Source organism: Stegodyphus dumicola, chromosome 9, assembly GCF_044657685.1.
Source record: "Stegodyphus dumicola isolate Sdum_Otavi_A_Nest chromosome 9, ASM4465768v1".
Lineage (NCBI taxonomy): Eukaryota > Metazoa > Arthropoda > Arachnida > Araneae > Eresidae > Stegodyphus > Stegodyphus dumicola.
Window position 1 is genome coordinate 91017214 of NC_140776.1, and position 23877 is coordinate 91041090.

At 30.2% G+C, this 23877-nt stretch overlaps 1 long non-coding RNA gene across 1 annotated transcript; it reads right to left on the minus strand.

The window, feature by feature from the left end:
- Positions 1–17059: 17059 nt before the first annotated feature.
- LOC146995415 (uncharacterized) lies at positions 17060–21745 on the minus strand. Its single transcript, XR_015043213.1, has 2 exons — positions 21611–21745; positions 17060–17228 (listed from the first exon to the last, which is right to left on the minus strand). It is a non-coding gene; the product is annotated as an uncharacterized LOC146995415 (long non-coding RNA).
- Positions 21746–23877: the final 2132 nt, after the last annotated feature.

Sequence of the window (23877 nt, forward strand, 5' to 3'; positions counted from 1 at the left end):
TCGATTTTTTCTATTATGCCTTCTTTCTCCCACTGCAGAAACATTTCATAAAATTTGTCACAGACATTTTCTATTTGTAACCGTTTCGTGACAGATTACAGCCCTGTTTCAGCGATGTCAAGCTATCATGGAATTATTACGTTATCATGGATGCCCCATTATCCAGGGCAAAGCCACTTTTAATAGTGAAAGTTTCCTTAAGATTAAAGTTTCATCTTCCAGCGCTCTTTTGCTGTTTTGCTCAATCGGATCACGAATGCCTAGAGTTCTAATTCCCACATCTCTTTTACCCGAAAGTTCTTTAGGCAGAGTATGAAGCTGTTAACTACTTCTGTTTTCTTCCCGAAAACTAGAATAGGGCAAGGCCTATTCTAGGCCATGTAAGGCCTCTACAGCTGACACTTCCGATGATAGTGTTTGAAATAACCCTTAAAATAATAAGCGCCAAGAAGAACTCGTGTCCGTGGTGTATTATCATCAACGTTTGTAAATGTTATTCCGCTTTTTAGTTTCGCAATTAGAAGATTGTCACAAATTCTAAGTAGCGCGGTGCAAATTTCGGAATGGCTCCAAAAAAGAAATTATCATAGAAAACCTTTCATCTAAACCTTTTACTGTAAAATCGTACCTTCCGTATTCTAGGGCTAGAATAGTTCCACCCCCCAGGCAACACTTGCGACAGCACGTCTGTAGCCGTAGAGAAACTTTCAATTGCGTTATTAAATTCTTTTCGATGTATGATTGATGTGAGCCATTATCCAAAAAAGCGTGTACCGCAATTTGGCTTTCTCTATGGCCAACTTTAATCAGGACTGTCAGGATAAAATTTTAATCACGATAGATTTCCCCTACAGAGGATTCTAATGTAAACAATATAGTGCACTTGCTTTGCGTATAATTTACCTGAAAAATGGATTTATTAGACTCTTTCGTTCAATCTGGATAAAGCGGAGAGTATTATATTGTAGCCCACTTTGCACTGAAAGGTAATTCTACGCGTTTTTGCAATGTATTCTAGCTGAAGACAAACTAAGGAACATCTTTTGCATTAAACGTGGAGATTTACTCTCATCTAGTGTTATATTCGGAACTTTCGTGCAATCTTTGCTAAAATGTGGGCAATCATAAAAATGCATTTAGCCTTTACATGCGTGTACAAAATAAGAGCTGAAGCAAAAGCGATATTATTTCTTAAAATATCTATCTTTTTAACCTTAACTTGCGTTCCGACAGCTGACCGAGCCAAATTTATCCTTTCCTCGCCATTAATTTCCTGCCTTAAAATTTTCTTGATCTTCGCAAAGGAATTCTTCACTATTTTCAGCCACCTCGTTACTACCATTAGTAAGTTTGGACAGCCGGTATGTTTCCCAAGCTCTCAAAACATCACCAGGAAGCCAAGACTCGACAAAAGGAGACAAGAAATCTGCAAACTTGTAAGGTATTTTCTCCCTCCTTTCTACATGCCTTCGTGGTGTAACGGTAGCACATTCGGCATGTATTCGAGAGTCCCGACGATGGCATTACTCATTTTTTAAGTCTCCACCATAAAAAAATCTCTTCTTCCTAACGTATCTAAAGCTGTTAAATGTGATTCGATTAATCGTATAAAGTAATCAAATTTGTGCATTTCCTACCATTTACAGTATTTTTCATTTAGATTGTCAATAATTCATGAACATACACTTGTACAAACATATCTTCTCTGACAAATGTTCCTGCAATAATTCATAATAAATTCATAATAATAATTCATAATAATTCATAATAATTCAATAATTCATTCATAATAATTCAATCGCTTTGGAGTAATTCTGAGCCTTATAGGAAAAAAAAACCCTCTGATATATTGGCAGCTTCAGACACAGAAGCAATCGCCTGAAACAAATATTTGAACTTATCCTCAGCCGGTATCTCATCCTCGTTAATTCTGGAAAACTGACTCCAAAATCCCCAAAAAGAATTTAATATATCCATTAAATCTCTTAATTTCCAATTTTGTCAATGCTTTCAGTTACGTGGTGACAAAATTGGTTTACCATCAGAAAATTTTTCAAAATTTTCAGCCTTTAACTTTAGTATCCATTCCCTGTAATTTTTAATTTCGCTGAAATCCCTAACGTACTCCTTTTCTTGTTTCACTTCACCCTCGCCCAGTAATAATTCAGAAATTACATTTTCAGTAATTTCAACGCTTTGAAAATTATCATATAACTGTGAATTCTACTAGGAATGTCTGAAAACAGTCACTTTCGCTTTCTTCGGCAAATAGTCTTCGTCCTATTCGTAAACGTTGTACTTGAAGTTTGTAAGGATTATATTAATTTATCTAACAGATAAATTTTGAGTTAAATTTCCTTTCGTATCATTTATGAATTTCAACTTAGAACTTCCGGCCAGAACGTAGTTTTAGAACCAAGTTTGAATGCAAATTGAGAAAGAGCGGTATTTAACCTCGAAGTTCTACTGCCTATCACGCGTCCGCCTTTTTAGGCTACTCTCTCTTAAGCTATTATTACGTTCGTTCGTACTTGGTAGCTTCGCCCTTGATAGCTTCGCAGTTCATTAGAGTTAAGGGGCCAACGTTGTTAGAAGTTTGATAGCTTCGGCTATATCTTTTTTAGTTAAGATTAGCTTAGTTTAGTTCTTAGTCTCTTAAGCTCAAGCCCGAGTGTCGGCTTTATTGTACAACTTTAAGACGGAGTTCTGTTAAACCTTATTTAAATAATAAAGGGTCTTTAGCCCTTTTAAAGTTTTGGTTACTGCCTCACGAATTCAAGCGATTATTGGCTTATCAGGTCTTAAGATTCTTCACACTCAATTGTAACTTTAAAGTACACAGTGCACAATCTTACAAGTTTTACATTGCAAGTTTAAAACATTGATAATAAAATATCAAAGCTCTTGAAAAACTAAAAGGTAAACATATTTAACGTCTGAATTCAAATCGCGTCTTGCTTATTATTTGTAGCTATTCCAATTTCTGTCTTGTCGTTAACGTCAATTTATTTATTGCAACTTCTCAAGAGAAGGAATACAGAAGATTCTTATAGTGGTAAATTAAATACTTTATTTCGTATTAAAACACGTTTGCTAACTTAGAAGGCTTAGACATTCTTACCCAATTCTAAAATAACAATAAATATCGTTTAATCACTTATTTTAACTTCTGTTTTAAACGTTTCTATTTGATATTGATGTATTTGTTTAGATACACTTTACCTCTTTTATTTCATAATTGTCGCTTTCAAGCCTTTACTTTAGTTTTATTGAAAATATATGTTCTCAAGGATTACGTTTTGCCTTTTTAATTAAAAATTATATCTCAGTTTCGACCACTGTTAAACACTTCTACTAGCTTACTACAGCTATTTTATTACTGAGATGAAGATGAAGATGGCGATTAGGAATTTACTCAATAACACATACTAACAGACCAAATAACCACTATTTTGTCTTGCATATTGGGTGTCATTATAATACCTTGAAGCTTACATGTACATGCTCTAAAGTAGATCTTGTGATACTTCTCATACACGAAAGCTGGGTAATATATCACTGAAGTAATCCTGCACGTTTTCTTTTCTAAGTACATGCTTCCCTTTTCCCATGCGGAAAACAAAACCAGAAAAGTCATTTAATTTTTCTGCTATTTCTCCTATGACTTAGGTCGGGACTTGATTGATATGATACTCTTTCGTCCAAGAAAAAAGTAAAAATATATAGGGATAAAAGAACATATATAAACGGCTCTGCTTCGGTAGTTAATCACGTGATTCCATAAACTAAGTGAATCAGCAACAACTGTCGACTCACTCATTTTGCTGTGACAGGTCAGACAGGTTGTAAGATAAGCTTTTGTTTAAGCCCATCTCTCTTTGTTGAGACATTTACCGAAGGAAAAACAGTTCCGATTAAAAAAATGAGGAAACTAAACACAGTTGCTACATGTATTTTTGTCCTGAAAAAAATGTTTCTATATTTTCTCTAAACTTGCCTTTTGTTGGAAAAGATAACAGCTTGAAGACATTTTCATGAAATTTTTAAGTTTAGACAGTATTATTTATCCATGGAAAACAACAGAAAAATTATTTCGACTGGAAGATTTTCGAATTTGGTTATAATTAACTAGGCATTAACTAGGCATTTTCGAATACAGAATTTTTTTTTCGCTTTTTTGCATTCGCTCTTCCAACACTGTTTTAAGTTTCAGGTTGGAATTCTAATATTCCTCTTTTGTGCCTCTCAGAGTGGAATGCGACCCTATGTTCTATGATAATTATTGCTCATCTGGATGAGTACTATCACCCCTCTTAATTTGTAAAAACAATTTAGAATCACCCTGTATAAATTGCGCGGAAGTAATTCTATCTTAGCTACGACGCAATTCGGTTCTGGGAAAAAAGCCCACAGGAAACAAAGTCCACAGGAATAACGCTCACAGGAAAAAAGCCCACACAGAAAAAAGCTCACATGGACAAATGCTCGTTATGAAAGCTTTCATAAGGTACTAAATTCATTATTTAATTGTAGCCATTCCATTATGTGGTTTTTATTTGATGGACTGAAAAAAAGATATGCCTGTCAACGTTTATTATTAGCTATTGTAAATACAGGGTGTACTGAAGTTAAAAAAACGAAAATATGAAAATTTATATTTAGTAATCGCGTATCATGTAAGAAACTATGATGAAATCGATGATAAAATTAGATATTTACACATATTAGTTAATATTCAGTAATTTTATGCATTTTATGCATAACCTATTGAAATATTACTTATGATTTATATATAATAAGGTATTTTATCTAATTTAAATAAAATAATTATTTATATTTGCTATACTTCTAAATGTTTATATTATAAAATTTGTAACTTATATTTACTACTATTTTATTTTTTAACGATTTAAATTGTAATAATTTTTCACTGTATAATTAATTCTGTTTCATTTTTCTTCCTTCCTCCTCTCTTTTTCCTAATTCAAAACAATTGTTAATCTTATATAGCAACTGAATCTACACATAAGTTATACAGGTTTTGATTTATATATACCATATATGTTTTCGTAATTTAAATAATTTTTCTTTGAAAAATTCAAGTAGGTGTACTATGTTCAAATCGATTAATTATTGATTGATTAATGTAAGGATATTTCTATGGTTTCTATGGTCTATTAATGTAAGGATATCAGTGGGCTTATTTCCATGTGAGCATATATCTATGTGAGCCTTTTTCCGTGTGAGCATATATCTAAGTGAGCATTTTTCCATGTGAGCTTTTTTCTGTGTTAGCATATTTCTGGGTGGGCTTTTTTCCTGTGAGCATTTATACCTGTGAGCATTATTCCTGTGAGCTTTTTTCCTGTGAGCATTAATACCTGTGAGCATTATTCCTGTGAGCGTTTTTCCTGCGGACATTTTTCCGGTTACCACGCAAGGTTAGCAATTCACGTAATCAAAAGAGCAGTAGACCTGGCAAAATCGTCGAGGGATCCCACACACAAAAAGTGTAATAAAACTTTTAATGATATCAAGGACGGTACCAACGCGAACGTGAAAATTCCAGCCTTTATCGTAGGCTAATGAGCAAAGGAACTAAATTAATTTATAAATTGAACCATCATTCAACATTTTATTTTAGTCATATGCCTATATTTTTATAAATCACGTCTCAGTCCTTTGAATCATTTGCATACTTATCCTCTATTGATGTGGATGGTTATGTAAATCTTCCAATCCTGAGCTTCGGCTTAATACCGCTATTCTGTAAACTGAATACGGCAGAACGTGAAGACATAATCTATCACTCTTTCGATACGAATTATAAAGGATTATATTAGATATTTTTTTAAAAAAAGAATAGTAGTGTTGTCTTCTCACAATTTTTCATTCCATTTGACAAATGACGAAAGTAAATTGAGGGGTTTACAATTTACGAGATCTCTGGTATTTTTACTTAGCATTTTTAAAAAAAATGCCAGAAATTATTCAATTCAAGGTGAAGTCAATGAGGTTGCAAGGCATTTTATGATAATTAACCCCTTTATGATTTAAAGCTTTACTATAACTTATCGTTTCGTCTTCTTTTACCATAACTTCTCCTTTGACTTCTACTAGTCATCACCAGGATATAGATGTGGTTAATGAATATTTAAGGAAAGGGTTTCGAATATTTTAGACACGGAGTTTTTGGCAGAAACTTTGTAACTTTATTTTCTACCGCACAGTTCTGCCAGTTAATATTCCGGCTTTAGACATTTGCAAGCCGACGTTAAAAAGCGCCATTAAAGTTTTGAACCAGCTTAATTAGGTCAAATGGGTGTGATCTCCGGCTACAATCTCTTTCAAATTATGTTATTTTAAATACCGTAAATGATGGAGTTCTGGAGTTTTGAGTATAACCACACGTGATGCTTTCATTTCAATTAAATTAAAAGGTTATTTAAAACCCCATAAGACTTTGTTGTACTATTTTTAGACTGAATGATAAGGTACTTGTCAGTCTAAAAGGATCTGAAGGAATCTGAGTTAATATTGCGCCAGTTGTAGGATCTTTACTAGTATAATATTAGTAAAGATCCTACAACTGGCGCAAAACGTAAGATCAAAACTATGGCTGGAGAAGGTGCAACATTCAACCTCGCCTCACCAAGACTTCAGGTTTTCGCAATACCGACAAACTTTATGGAAGTTTTCCTATAAATTTTGGATAACATGCAAGCGTCACTGTCAAAATTTTTGTACCTAAGCTAATTCAAACCTTTCTTTTTAAATATTCTTTAACATAATTTGCATCTTAATGAGAGCTAATGGAAAGCAGAAGCTATAGTAAAAATTTTAATTAAAAAAATGGTTAATTAACATAAAATATTTTACAAAGTTACAATGAGACAAGCGTTACACGCATCAATTAATACAAATGCTGTCCCCTACAGAGTGTACAGTTTTAAATTTTATCACATCGGATAATTTTTATGATATTTAAAGTAATTTTCTATTCCATTCTATAATAAATTTAGAAACTTGTTTTTGTCTGATATTCTTTCTCATACTGAAAAAATTAATGCATTTAAATGGCATCATCAAGAAAAAAATCTCATTAATAAAAAACGAAAATATTCGGTGAAATCGATAATTTGTATAACAGCTTATAAACTAATGTCGCCTAAGTAAATAAAAGGAAATATCTTTCTTAAATATATTCTGTATAATAGAATGAAATGCAAATATATATTACGAATTTTGTATTTAAATAGCTAATGCTAGTAGAATTATAATTAAAATTGTTCTATTTACCAGTGCAATGCAGCACGAGACATTTTAAGAGAAAGCCACGCCGGAAAAGTGAAAAAAGATGTATTTTATAAAAACGTATTTTATAGCTTTTTTGAATTATAGAATAGCAATATTTCTCGCAAAGCGCAAGAACATATCTTTCAATCCACAGCTTGTTTACATGCGACATTTTAAAAGAAGAATAAATATAAAAGTAGCAAACGATGTCTCTCATTTGAAATAATAAGCTAGAAATTTTTATTTTAAAACTTTCCTTTTTCTTAAATACAGATTCGAATGAAGTAATTATTACTTTTCTGTATTCGCAAATTTTGTTTCATAAATGTTTGGGATTCATATTTTTTGGCATGCATGAAGTTTAAATAATGCGTGTTGTAAATAGAAAAAATGTTATTGAAAGATGATTAAATTTTCTGTAGATAGTTTAATACTTTTTTAGTGATAATTTTCATGTACTTTCTTTTCATTTTGAAAGCAATAGCATATTAAACTCTTTTATCAAAACACCTAATTTTTTTTTCAAGATACAGGTAACTTTTTTTTTCTTAACCTTCTGCATAGTAAATGGAATTTCTGAATAATTTAATACTGGAAAACGTTCTTTTAGGTTAATATTATTACTCCTCTTGACTTCAATTACAAAATGAGTTTTAAAGGAGTTTAATTCAATTACAAAATGAATTTTAAAGGAGTTTAATTCAATTACAAATGAGTTTTAAAGGAGTTTAATTCAATTACAAAATGAGTTTTAAAGGAGTTTAATTCAATTACAAAATGAGTTTTAATGTTTTTACTTCCTTGTACGAAGTAAAGAGGAAGTATTGTAATCGCGAAAAGTTTCAGGCAGCATATTTCAACGAAAATATCCATTTTGACCGCTATCGAATGGAATTTAACGATGTTTTTGCGTGATATCTGTACGTAAGGACAGAATAAAAGACTCGTTTCCTCCAAAAAAATTATAAAACTGCTTTAAAATTAATTCTGAAGAAAATTTTCCGTGGCGTCTGTACGAACGTATGTACGTACGTATCTCGCATAACTCAAAAACGAGTAGCCTCAGAACGTTGAAATTTTGTATATAGGACTGCTATAACATGTAGATGTGCACCTCGTATTTTGGTTGCAATCGGCCGCACCAAATGTATATATATTTATATGTATATCCACTCTGTTACCCGGTTCACTGATCTCAGTTTCTTTATTCTTATATGTTTGTAAATTGTACATTTTTGCTTGATTTATTGAATTATGTTGAAATGAAAAATGATTGAATTATGTTGTTTTTATCTTCCGGTTAAGGTTTTTATGCCTTTAGTAAATCTGTGTGCAATATTTTTAGAATTATCAACAATTTTAAAGTTGTTTAAGTGCCGCTAAGCCTTTTTTTTTTTTTTTTGACGGCGGCCATTGATTGTTTACATTTGAAACAGCAAACTAGTGGATTTGTTGCCAATCTAGAGAAACTTAACTTCGCAACAACAAAGATAACGCCTTCATTTATTATTGCCAATTAAATCATGCTTAATCCTTTCTGGAATTTTTGCGAGGAAATAAGTGTTTAAGATTTACTTCGTAATTTTTAATATAGATATTTTGAGTTTTTATGTAATTTTGCTTCTCGCGAAGTGAGAACTGAATTAATTTAATGAGAAATACTTAATCGTCTGTGAAAAACTGTTTCTTTTTTGTTTTGTTTGCTTAATTTCTTTTATACATCATTCTAGCTTTGTTATAGTATTTGAATAGAACATGTGGCAACGATTAGATAATTCTGTTCTTTAAATGACATAAATTTTGTGCATTGTGAGTTATAATATGAACGAAATATAATACTGTTAAATGAATCTAGCGCCAGAGTGTCGTTATGGTAAACACATACTAGAGTGAATTTTAAAGAATGCATTTATTCTATTGTGGTTTATGCTCTGTAGGCGAAGTAGATTTAATTCAATCCAATAAGTTTAAATGAAATGCAAGAAAAAATGCGTAAATTTAATATTCCGTACAAGGAAGTCATGTGGTGTGCACATCAGATATTTTAATGAAGTTATGCTGTTTTTATTCAAAGTAAGTACTAACTGCGCGACCATAAATAGTATTATCACTTCCCTGTGCGAAGTAAAGGAAGCACCGTAATCGCGGAAAATTTTGGTTATCATAGTTGAACGAGAATATCGATTTGACCGTTCACGAATCAGTTTGGACGATTTTTCTGCAAAGGGTTTTCGAAAACGGATTGTAAAATGTATTCAAAGGGGGTTATTCGTAACATCTGTACGTATCTACGTACGTATGTAGTATTTATGTCCGAGAACTCAAAAACGATTAGCCGTAGAACGTTGAAATTTTAAATATGGGACTGGCTATAACATCTAGTGTTCCCTTTTTTTTTATTACAATCGACAGTAAGAAACGTATATACATATACACACATGTAAGGGTAATGGTGTGTATATATATGTATAGTATATCTACATATCAGGGTAAGGGGCTGGAAATATATATGTATAAATAAATATACTCAGTCAGTTACCGGCTTAAAAGTCGTTACCCGGCCATTATTTTCAAAATCGTTAGCCGTAATCCTATTTTTCCAATTACAGACGTGTTTAAGGGGACGGAGGACTTTAAAATAGGTAAAAATCAACCAAAATATTGAATTCGTTTTTTTACTCTCATAATATTCCATATACGTAACTACATCGTATGCAAAAAAGAGTTCAAATATTCTAATTTTTAAAAAATTTACAAAAATTAAAAATGTGTAAAAAACGTTAACTTTGCCCTTTAAATTTTGGAGTAAAATCTAAAAAAATGTATTTCAACAGTTATTTACTGATGTAATAATTTATATATTTGCCTAAAAGGAGTGTTTATTTCTGAAAAAAAGGCTAAAAATGTCAGTATTGACAACTATTAATGATCAAAATCGTAAAAACAATCTTGTATTTAGCGTATGTATATTGAAACACTCAATCGATTTCGAGGACAGTTAAAAGTCCCTCCTGATCAGGAGAAAGAAATACCTAGAAAGATTAAAAAATAAAGGGGAAGGAGCCTCAGAAACACGTGGTCCTTATCAGCACTGCACGTGGTTATAACCGGATTTTTAATCAAAGTTACACTGGCAGCCTACTTTTACTGAGCTAGGCTATCTGATCAAACATGTAACACAAAGGAGAAGAAAATTAGCGAAGTTAAAAATAGGGAGCGAGGGGCAACTGCACCTTCAGGCTCAAAATCTGAACTTCGAAGGCTAATTTTCTTCATTCTTCATTTTTAACTAAAAATGAATGATGTTTGGAAGAAACTATCTTGTTATATGTTGCAGTACATCTGTGTATGCGTTTTGCGATATGAGGTTATTAACAAGTTTAAACTTGGGATAATGTTTAACAGAAGGTGACATTTTTCCGAAAACTGGGTTTAAATTCACAAAAATCCTTTTTAAAAATTTCTAATCCGTCATATTTAATAGCGAATATACAAATTCCTTTGTTAAGTCTTTATAACAAACTTAAAAATTAGGAAAAATTATTGAAAATTAGCACGCAAGGAGCATTTTAAAACTTTAATTAAAATAATCAATTATTTGTTTTAAAATTTTTAATTTAAAATTAATTAAAATTTTGAATATATATTTTATAAACTGATGTTATAATACGTATATGTATAAAATGTCTTGTTGAAAACACAAAAACTTAAAAACTAATTTTTAAAGTCCAATGACGAAATGACGAAAACATTCATATTTGGGTAATGTCAAATTTACAAATAAATAAATTTTTGACAAATAATGAAATCTAACTTTTATTGCCATCTCCCAGTTCCTATAGTTATATTTGAACACTCATAACGAAAAAAGAGAATTATAGAAAGATTTGCATTTTTGATGTCATTTTCAAATTTATTTAAATAAAGATAATTCGTAGAAATAAGTAAAACTGAAGTGCAGCAAAAAATGTGTATAATTTAATAGGCCGTACAAGGCAGTCAACGTGGTGTCCACATCTGACTTTTGAATTTCGTGTACTTATATATACTTAATGAGAAAATATTACAAGTAGAGGAGAATGATTATTTTAAAAGCCTCTGTTTTGAACCATATTAAAAATATTAATACGTGTAATTAAATTACGCGTGATCATATATGCATACTGTGGTTCAATAAATTTATTATATTTGTTGTTATTAAAATATCAGAATGGTGTTCAAATCAGATTTAATTCTGAATGAAAAGCAACAAAAACTATTTCGATGTTTGTTAAGAGGTTTACTTTGATAAATTATAGTTTATTGAAGAGATATTAAAATCTGTGAAGGATGTTCTTTTAAAGTCAAGGCCCTTTCTTGACTATAAATAACTCTATTTAAATTTTTAGATAGAAACTCTTTGGTGTGGTGTGGTATATTTAATTATGGCAAAGCACGCTAGGGCTATCTGCCTAAGGGGAGGGATGCCTTCGTGGAAGACTTTCTAAGGGAAACTGGCTCGTATATACGTTACACATGGAGAAAACCACGAAAACACCCATGCAGCCAGTCCTTTCGCGGGATTTGAACCTCGGACCGAACTACCAGTGTTCAGCGACTTTACCGCTCGGCTGCTGGTGGGCCCTAGAATCTATTTGAATGTAGTGTTACGTCAAAAGCAGCGATGTCTGGAAATTTTCTGTTACATACAGTTACAAAGAAGCACCGAGGGCGGCAGGAAAAACTTGCAGTTAAAGAGGAGATTGACAGAGAGGTCGTTAAGTATACCGCCTGTTTGCAATGTTGAGTTAACTGCAGTTCTCACTACAGTAAGTGGTTGTTACGAGGAATGCAAATTTGGAGGAAGAGAACCCGTGTAAACCTAGAGTCTTCAAATAGAAATAAAAGGTTTATAATTCATGCCAACGTGGTAGGATTTAATTTTATTTCAAACCATCACCTACATGGAAACACAATGTATCTTTGATTATAAAGCGCGTAATATCAATCTGATATTTTAGCTTTAAACCTTAATTGCAGCCAAGTTATTTACAGATCATAAATGTAAAGCGACTTTTGATGTGGAAGGTGTTTTTTCCGATTTAGTGGAACATATTAATTACGTTAAGATCCCACTGAGAGGAACTTCATTTAAACTAAACCTGCTGAACTGAAACAATGAAGCAAACTAAAACTAAACCTGTAAACAAAAACAAGGACAAAAAAAGTTGCTTCCAGTTTTTTAAAAACTATTTTTTATTTCTTGCTTTTAAAATCTCAGTTAAATTAATGTTGAAATGGACTACCAATCGTAGAACCATCAAAGATTTGAAGAAAATTTTGTTGTGCATGCCAAAAAAATATTTGCCAGCCTGTGAGACAAAGTTGGTTACTAAAATAAAAATCACTGTTTAAAAATTTTACTTATTTATTTATTTATTTTTTTAAATTTCAACGTACAATATTTCTTTTCTGTAGTTTAATATACAATATAGGTTTAAAAATAAATTTCGGATATTTGTTTTGTTTTTAATTCATTTAAAAGTAATTTAACTGCGGAAAACGTAGTGTGCAAATTACAAATCATTTCTATATTTGTAAACAACAAGCCATCATCATGTCTTCAGTAAAGCGTTTCATTAGCAATTAACCGACCTTAATTAATTTGAAAAATGAATTCTACTGTAATGAAATTTTAATGCGTTCAGAATTGTACATGGTATTATAATTAAATAGGATGAGAATTGCTATATCATTATAAAGAAAAAAAAAGAGTTTCATAAAAATAATTTTTTAAACAAATTTTATTAAGAATTAATTATCAATTTCTCATTAATAAAGATTTATTAATAAATGTATTCTATTTATCATGAAGTTTTTTAATAACAACATACTAATTATTCTAGAATTTTCTAAATAACAATATACTAATTACTTTTATTGATAAAAAGGTTTGTAAATTATTCGTTTTTCTTTCGAATATTTTTCGTACTTATTGTATCATTTGTTTACAGCATTTGAAACATTTATAGGCTGCTCCATCATTTACACGATAAATGTGTTATTAGCATGCTTCAATATCTTCGTTTTAACTCAAAAACGGTTTTAGATTTCTGTTAAAATTTTAAAATAATTTGAAAAAGTTCCTTTCTGATTGAAGCGTTTTGCCATCTTCCGCTTTAATATTTTTATAGTTATCTGTCATCTTCATACTACGACATGCAATGAATACCTGAGATCTTAATACCTCTTAGTAAGCATAACACTTACTGATAAATGGGGATTTTCACAAATAATATAAAATAAATAATTTCGGTATTGCTAAAAATTACCTTTCACATATTTCTGTTAATTTATAGAATACTAATTTCACGTTTACTTATGTTTTATTATAATTCTGTACTTATGTGTCAAGTGTAATTGCGATCACATAAATAGCCTTGAGTAAATTACCAAGCGAAACATGGCGTAATCTATCGTTAATTAGTTTGGAACGGTTTACGATTTAAATCTTACTCACTTTTTAATACTCAGTGTATACTGTTGTAAATTTACGCAAATATTTATATGCCGTCCTGTTGGCATCGTGATAGCACAGCTGGCTGCCATCCGCTTGTTCCTACACTGCAGTGCTACGGCGGCAAAGACAACTTTTTATGTAGTATGTTGGTGGCTGGCAATACTTGAATAGAAATTTTAAATATGTTTTTTGTGGTACATCTTCGGCCAATATTTGTTAGCTAACTTTGCACAATATATGTAAATCCAGGTATGTGCAGGCAAATTGAGTGCGGAAGCTATTCAAAACAAATTGCACAACTCGGTATCTCTTCAGTGACTGAAAACAGGAGTAAACTCTGTGTAATTAAGAATTACCGTATTCTTCGACTTTTAGGAAAGTTTTCAAATTACGAGAGAAACGCTCGTCGAATTTTACCGCGTCTGCATTCATCTAAATAACATGATTAAACTCACAACTTTAACTGAAAATTAAATGACGAAAGCATTTAAGGGATCAGCAACAAAGAAAATTAAGAAAAATACTTTTTTAATCACCTTATATATTGCAATCTAGGAATGATCTTCAACTTTCACAGGATATTTGATATTAATTATATGCTATGTGTATTAATATTATACATGCTAATTATACGCTGTATGTATACTTACGTAATATCCCGTCGACCATAAAATTTGGCGAACAGCGAAATGTGGCTGTCAAAGCTATCCAGTTGCTGCTGCGGAATTCAGAAGGAACCGACACCTCTTTATTTCATACAGAATCAGTATTCGGCACGTTTCGTTTTTTATGCTTCGTAGTAATGCAAAATAGTAGAAAACGCCTACAACCTTTTTAGGTTGTAGTCGTTTTCTACTATTTTGTTCGGCCGTCAGACTATACTGAAGCTCCATTTAAAACGCTATGAATATAAACTCCATATTATTGTCTGTCAGCCATATACTTTTCTGTAAGCCATATTCAGTTGACCATATCGGGTCCATTACTACACACGCATTTTTGATGGCAGGATTCCATAACTTTGAAATAAATAACCTATTGCTTGCTATTCTATATAAAACAGGTCCTAAATTTGAATCATATGTTTTAGAAATGCAACAAAAATACAGCAATACAAGTTAATTTATATACGTGTTCAATAAAAACAAAGACTAGCTTATGGAGAATCCATGGAGATCATATCAAACAAAAGCGCATATGTGATGACTGTGTTGCTCATAAGCATAAGTGATTAAAATTTAATAAAATTTAGAGAAAACGTGCCAAAATTGACAGTGTTCAAGAGAATCATTAAGCTGAACTTTTTAATGAAAACAATGAATATTCCATGATATATTAAGGATTTAAAGAAAATAAATTTTAGCTGCGCATGCACAATGTATATCAACATTTTCTTTGAGCTAAGTGTACAAGGTGTACAACACTGTAAAAAAAAATTGTAAGGTTACTAAGAAAACTCATGGAAACTGGGATGCCATGGGTTATTTGAGTAACAGAAACAGGTGTTTTCTTTGTAACATTACAAGAGTTTTGCCTGTAATGGTTACAGATCTTTTTCTTGTAATATCACAGCATATAGTTATGTAAGTAGAACATATTTTTCTCATGTAAATTCCCAAACGATATATCTGTAATGGTTACAGATTATTTGCGTGTAATATTACAGCAAATAATTATGTAAAAAGAACATGTTTTTCTCGTGTAAAATCCCAAACGATATATCTGTAATGGTTACAGATTATTTGCGTGTAATATTACAGCAAATAATTATGTAAAAAGAACATATTTTTCTCATGTAAAATCTCAACAGATATATCTGTAACCGTTACAGGTTATTTGCTTGTATTATTATAGCAAGTTATTATGAGAGTAGAAGATACTTTTCTTACGTAAAATTCCAATGGTTGTATCTGTAAAGGTTTCAGATTATTTCCTTCTAATATCCCATTAAGTAATTATGTGAGTAGAATATATTTTTCATAGATAATACTAAGGGATATGTCTATAAAAGTAATAGATTTTTTGGTCTAAAATGATGCTTATTACAATAAAATCTATTGAAATCAAGATGTTTTGAGTAAAACAATATCTGCATGTGTATATCATTATACAGATATATGCAAGTGAAGCATAATAGTTTGGCTTTTTAAATTAGTCAATTTGACCTCAGAATAGCATTAATTTAAAAGATGTGCTTTCAACAGCAATGTTCTTTTTTCAAAAAGTAACATTAGTCTGTTGCAGAGGATTTTTGTTTTATGAAGAGAAACTTATGTCTGATATTATTGAAAGGCCTTTCATATTATCATTTTGATTAATTTAAAAGTTCAAATTGATATGCTACTCCTTATATTTGCCCTGTAAAATAGCTGAAAAAAATAGTATGTTTTATTTGCATGTTTTAGTGTCAGTTAATAAGATATTAGTCTAGAACTTTCTTTTTAGTAATTTTAGCTAAAATAGACACATGTTGCTTTAGATTTAACTTATATGAGTAAACGTGTTGCATGTTGATATGATCATATTATTACAGTAAAAGACATTTTGTGAAATATTTCTATGAAGAACTCAGAACAGCTGTTCTTCATATTTCAAAAATATATTCTCTCCTTCTAAAAAATGACATTTTCAGTAAATTAAAGAATTCAACATAGCAATGAACTTCATTTTGTTACTACAAGGAATTCAAATTTTGTTCATACGCTTGAATTACAACGTCTAACTAATTTTTTTATTCTTATCTGCACTCAGTGTTTGTCAACAGTCTGCTATTGTTTGAAATAATGCATAACTTTTTTACTTACCTTCAAATAATTTCCTTTGAATTAACAGATAGAAGTCTTTCATTAAAAACCTAATGTCATGCTTTTTGAATAAGCATAAAACTTTGCCAACTGACCTTAATTTTTAAAGCCTTGTTTCCCTTAAAATTCTTAATACAATTATGCCTTTAAGAAATTTATTTCTAAAATTAATACTTCAGTTTAGCTTAAAATTTAATGCATTTTAATTTTACCTATAATTTTTTACAAACATAATATGTAATAAATCTAAGCTTAATATTTACCATTTCGAAAGTGATACTAAAAAATATTCCTAGTTATTATAAATTTCGAGATTCGCATACAAAATTGTGAAATAAACATGTGACAACAGAAAAGAAACTTTATGCTCTCTCTATATTACAGCATGTTAATTAAGAAATTTATTGAGTTTATAATTTTATTGTGAAACACTATGAAGCAAATAATATGCTAATTAAAATACAGAAGTAAAAATAATTTATTACTTAATTCATAAACTTTACATAAAACCTGAAAAAAAGAATTAATTAAAAAATAACATAATATAATTTAATAAACATTTCATAAAAATTCGTTTCGACTGCTTGGAAAAAATGAATGGTTTTTCTCCTCTTTGTAAACCATGTCTCCTAATTAAAGAAAAAAACATTTCTTTTAAAATCATAATCATGCTCTTAAAAAGCTTATAAAAATTATTTTAATAGATGTTTTAAACATGTGCTTATATAACACTTTTAATCATATTTCTTTATAATATCTTAATTAATTAAGAACAGCTTAAATTCTTTAAAAAATTGGATTACAGTGAACCGTCTCATTACGACAAGCTACCTCAGTCAATCACTTTTTAAATTTAACCAGCATTCCTCATAAAATAACTAATTAGTAAACATAACTTCTCTAGGATGCCACTATCATTTAAAGATCAAAATTTTCAGGAATCACGTATAGCTAGCTTAGAGAAGGTTCATTGTACAAAAACAGCCAATATTCAAATATTTTCATAAATGAAGCCACCATAGTTATTAAATATAATATACAGTATACTTATATTCAGAATTCAGAACTTGAATAAATTTCTCGAACTGTTTTAGCATTCGAAAAATATTATATTTATTACCTTAAATTTCTAAAACAATATTACATATTCGTCCAAAGGAATCACTGGGACTCGGACAATATTTTCCCCCTAGCTTTCTTTTAGCACAGGATTCTGAATATGTTTTAAAGATTTTGGTAATGTTTGTCTTCCTTAAGGAGCTCATAAAACAAGTTACCCTAAATGTTTTGTCCGCATAGTGGTCATTTTCATCTTACTAACTGATTTGCTAGTGGATTTTGGGTTCATGACCTATCATTGATGAAACAATAATAGTGAACAGCTTCAAGAAAATGGGAATATCTAATGCTCTTGATGCCATATTACCACTTATTTTTACTAATTTTATCTTCCGAAAATTAAGAGGGAAAAATTAAACGAATAATTTAATTTCCAAAGGACACAGTCACAGTAGGAATATAACAAATGAAAAGTAATCATGGATAAACTACTACTATCACAATATTATTTATTTAAAAGAAACCTCTATTTCAATAAGAATACACATAATTGCAACATCTAATAAGTCATCTCATTTCTTCTTTATAATTTGAACTTCTGTCATTCTCATTGTTGTTCTTGCAAATCCTTAGGCCTCAGATCATACATAAATAATTAGAGAAGGTTGTGGTCCGATGCTTGCTAGGGTGAACATTCAGCTGATATGGCAAAATTGCACAATGAATGGCAGTTGGTATTTGCTTTCACTATCATAGATCATTGTTTGTATTAGGCTGACATAATATTCAACAGTTAGAAGAGAAAGATTCAACGGGCCTTAAGTGTGCAGAAGTTTGACTTTGTTAGTATTACGAAAACAATCATTATGTTGATAAATCCATTTTAAAATCTTGGAATATTCACTTTTTGAATGCATTAAAAGGGGGAAAATTATGTAAATATTTTTTTTAATTTTCAGAATCTGGTTCTAAAGCTGGGTGGGGTGGAATATGCAACGCAATACGGTAATTCTGAAGATCATTGCTCGTGGCAGTACAAACTAAACGGTGATAACTTGCATGCTGTAGAAGAAGACACAAATTGCAGTTCCAGATGCATTAAATGCTTTGAGGTCTAGGGAGTAGCAGTGGGCAATACTAAGAGTGAAATTCAAGGTATAGGGAAGTAGGAATGAAAATTACTTTTATCAGATAACTTAATGGTTATGTTACTAAGCGTTCTTATTGGAATGTAGGTTTCTTTTAAATAATAATACTATGATAGTTACCAGTAGTTCATTCATGAATATTTTTGATTGGTTATGATCTTATTGTAGTCACATCCTTCAAAATTAAATTGATTGCTTAATTTCCCCCTTGATTTTCATACTATAATATTAGTAAAAAGGAAGAAAAAAGTCTGCAAGTAAACATAACTCCTCTTTCTCCCTCTCTCTCTCTATATATAGGTATGTATCTTCGTGTGCAACTAAGCAAACCAAATGTGATTTTTTCTTCTTTAAAAAAATTGTGTAAATAAATAGAATTAAGTTCATTTCAAAGACTTATGACACATGAAATATACATGATCAAAATAAATTAGAAAATTAAGTTCAAATAAATTTTAAGCTAAATTACGTGTTGCAATGTAAGTTGCAATAATTCAGTTGTAATAATTAATACTAACAAAACCAAACATCATATTCCCATTCTGCAAAGTATAAAAATTCTTCTGCAAAACTGAAAAAATGACCAACACTTTGGCTTATTTGATAACTTTCAAATTCACTCCTTTGTTTGCATTTAGAATTTATAACTTTAATTTTCCACAGAAATTTGTTTTTGATTTTAAAAAAATTCACTGGCATAATTTCATTCACTTCAGCATATATTAATAGATGCAGAAGGTTTTTGTACCTTACATAATTTTAAATCTTATGTAAACTAACGTAATTAATAACAAAATCAAAACATAGATCAGAAACAGCATAAAATTTAATTAATAATTACTACTAGTGTCACACAAAATGCTATGAAATTAATTAATAAAATAAGAATGAGATAAAAAATATAGAATTAATATTCCACATGTGTGAAATTTGGAAGTTTTACGTTAAATATTTTTTTTTTTTTTTTAATTAAGTATTTTTAAAAATGACCTTTTAAAGCATGGGACCTTTCGTAATTAGAACTTGCAAATCCACTTCGCTAGTCTTTCATAACATTGCTTATCTTTTATTAACAAGAAATATTGCATTCAGTTATTTAATTTAAGATATCGAAAATAATGCTACTGAAAGGCATGAATACTTACTTAAATTTGAAATTAATTTAGTTGACTTAAAATAATATTTAAAAAAATAAATCTTCATAGATACGTCTAAAAATCAGACCTTATTAATTTTCTTTTATTTGAACGATATCTGAATTCTGCCTTAGTTTGGACTAGTAAATCATTGGGCAATTAAATGCCAAGCTATAAGAGAACTAATGTAGTTTACAAATGCACTGAATTTTATTTCCGGTATTAACTTTCAAAGAAAGTAAAATTTTCTGCATATTTGCATCATTTGGATTGATAGAATATGGCAAAGCATGCAAAGGCTATCAGCCTAAAGGGAAGTATATATTCATGGGCGGTTTTGTAAGGAAAAGTAGCTTGCATTTCCATTTATTCATGTGCATATATATATATATATATATATATATATATATATATATATTTACATTGTTAATGCTAAAATCAATGCTTCATTAAAAATTCATTATTATTTTATTTTTAATACAACATACAGATACAGAATTGTTTTAAATTCCAATAAACAATAATAATTTATTTTTAAGAAAACTTATTTTATGATTTATATATTATATTACATGAATAAGAGAAACATTTGTCAAGAAATGTATTAAACTTGTATTAGCAGATTCATGCTATCCTAGTAACAAGACTATCATACTTCAAAACTGTATTAAAAGTGGGCAAAATAAAATCAACATAAATTCTACATTAAATGTTTAAAAACTTATGCAATGGTAGTTATATATACAATATAATATATGTTGTCAATTATAAAATATTAATGAAATGATATTTTTGGAAATAATGCACAAAATTTTAGTTTTGTTTTATAATTAGTTTAACGATTTGTTAGAAAAATATTTTAGGTCATTTCCATTTTTCCCCTGTTGATATTGGTATATTAAAATATATGGAATAATTAAGTTGCATCTAGTTAGTAAAACAAAACATTACGAAAAGTATGATACGGCATATTTTTAATCAATATAATTACTTCATTTTGGAATTATAATATTTTCGTAAGAAATTAATACCACTGAAAAAATATTATTACACTAAAGGAATAAACGAGATTCTCGACGGCGTTGTTCAAGTTTTTGTAATTTTACTTCATAACACAGTCGTACATAAACATATTAGACTGAATTATAAACCAGGTATAACTAATTAGATAATCCTAGAAAAAGAATAAACTAAACCTAGTAAGCAAAAAAATATATACATTACATTCAGAATTCTAAATGTTTATATAAACGTTTCTCGCAAGGCCTGCCGGGAAAAAGATGTCAAACGTTCTTTGGTCAGACGATTGGAAAAGAACGCTAAAATGATTAGTTTTGTTTTCAACAACCACATTACCATTTCAATTATATACCACAAACAGTGATTAAATTTTGGAATAATTAGTTTTAAATAATAATACGGGCAATTTAAGGCGTAATTTATCGGATGCACAATGACAAAATACTACTATTAGATCTGCATTTGGAATAAATATTTTGCACTCTTTCAACTCATTAGACATTACGAACACTGATATTAATTAATCGCAAAGCTTAAACGTTTAAATACTTACTCACTACATATAACAGTGCAAAGTGCATGAGAATAATCTGCATAAAATGAACAAAAAATATTTCAAGTAGTAATTGTAGACATTTTCTTACTTACCTGCGCTATACAACCAACATGCATTCAGCCATGTTTTTTTCTGCAACTAGCTTTCAAACACTTTTCTCCTGATTGGCTAATTTCCAGTCAGTCACGTGATTCTTCCGCGCGGCTACTGAAACATTATCTGTAATGTTACAAGCAAATCAGCTGTTACCGTTACAGTTTGCTTTCAACCTGTTACCATTACAGGAAATTCTTCTGTAACTTTTTGATTTCTGTAACTTTACAAAACTTTTGCCTGTAAAGAGCGAACTTTTTTTTTACCGTGAAGGAAACTTGTAAAAATTCCAGATAAATATCACTAAAGCAAGTTTCTTTCTCGAAATAGTAGAATGATAATGGATTTTCTACAGGTTATCATTTTCTTGACTTATCGGATATCCCTTTACTGTAAATGTGGTAGTCCAGTACTTTGCAAATAATCTATAAAGCGCATCTGATGCTACATATGTGATGCTGAAAGTGCTTGAGCATGAAATATGTGTTTGCTGTCAAAATGGTCACACATGCAATTAAGAAAAGGGAAAATTTGTAGAAAAGCCCCTATCGTATAACTAATTCAGAAAGTAACTGTTATGCAGTTCACTTTGTGTTTGGCATAATTTTTCAATTCGCGCAACATTCACCTGGTACCTATGCATAAGCCGCCCTACATGCTTGTCTATCAAATGATCAAAGGAAAATGTTGAATATATTTACCGCCTATGCGCTTAAAAATTTCTGTCTTTTAAGTTCTCATATCTCATCGAATTTTCATTTAAAATCTGAGTTTAACGTTTATGTTGAAAGTTGTCACACTTTCGGTAAGTTTCATTAAATTTGGTTGAAAACGCTGCATATTATATTAAATGTGGTTGGAAACGCTGTATATTTTTTAAAAAATGGGGAAAAAACTGTAACTTTTGAAGGAAACTTTTATATCTTCTTCAGTATAAGTATTATTTTTAGAAAACTGCGTATAGCATGTAAAATATATTGTGAAAAATGCGAATCATTTCATGGTTTTTGTGGTACATCGTAACTAAAAAAAATCTTTTTGCTTATAGGGTTACTATTATTTTAATAAACCATTCTTATGAATTAGACTTTACTATAGTTTCTTCGTTTTGTTTCCTCACCAGAATGCAAATCAATTAGAAAGTATTTAATCTGAGGCATTTGGATTGTAAAAGACATGGTGTTTCTCCTCTTGAGGCCACATTATTAAGTTTTGCGAGCTCAGATAAAATTCAAATTATTCAACTTTGCGTTATAGTGGCCGTTATTTAAATTTTTATGTCAATGAAAGATTCTGAGCTAACTTAAAATTAAAATTAATTGTGTGGTCTACGACCTCTAGGATTAGTTTAAATGCTGTAAATTTACTGTTACTTTAATTGCATCACCACAAGTGGTGGCTGATACTGTGAGCACGAGACCTGAGTTTATGTTCATATAATTATTTAATAGAAAAGGTTATGGTAACTTTTTCAAGATTTTATAGTTCTTTTCTTCAGGCAAGCAATTAATTCGCCTAACATCTGTTAGGAGTTTGATACTAGTTTATGCTCGCAAAGAAAGTCAAACTGTGGGTGCTAAATCGGTTTGTTATTGATTCTGTAGATGAACTTTTACTGGAAAAGGTGAATTCAAGCTATTTATATGGCTGTAGTTTCTTCATAATGATGTGTTAAGTATTTGCCTAAAACTTCGAAAACAATGTGAAAAACCCAAAGAGTCTGGTTACCTTTGTCTACATAGAGTAGATATAGATTAAAAAACTTGTTAAAATGGAATAAAATAAAACGAGATTTCAAACTATAAATAATTTGGCCATTTGGCACATGTTTGTAGCAGTATATGAAATACTAATTTCTGCACTTGAGATCTAGCGGTCTAGGTTCCGTAAAATCTAGCGGCTAGGTCTAGTGTTTGTAGTCGGCCGACACCTATAAACAACTAGACCCTGACATAGGAAAAGATAAAAGTATTTAAAAAGTGCTGCTAGGCCTAATTTTTTTAATCATAGTAGTCAAAATTGTTTACATTTGAAACTCAGCAGAATAGTGGATTTGTTGCCAATCTAGAGAAACTAAGCTTCGCACCAACAAAGTAACATCTTCTTTTGTTATTGCGAATTAAATTATGCTGCTTAATCCATTCTGGAATAATCATTTAAGTTATTAAATTATTCCATATATTGACTAAACATAGCGTTCACAACAAATTAAGTCAGTTTCTATGCCTTCAGTGTGTTTTTGCGGATTGAAACCGAAAGTAAACTT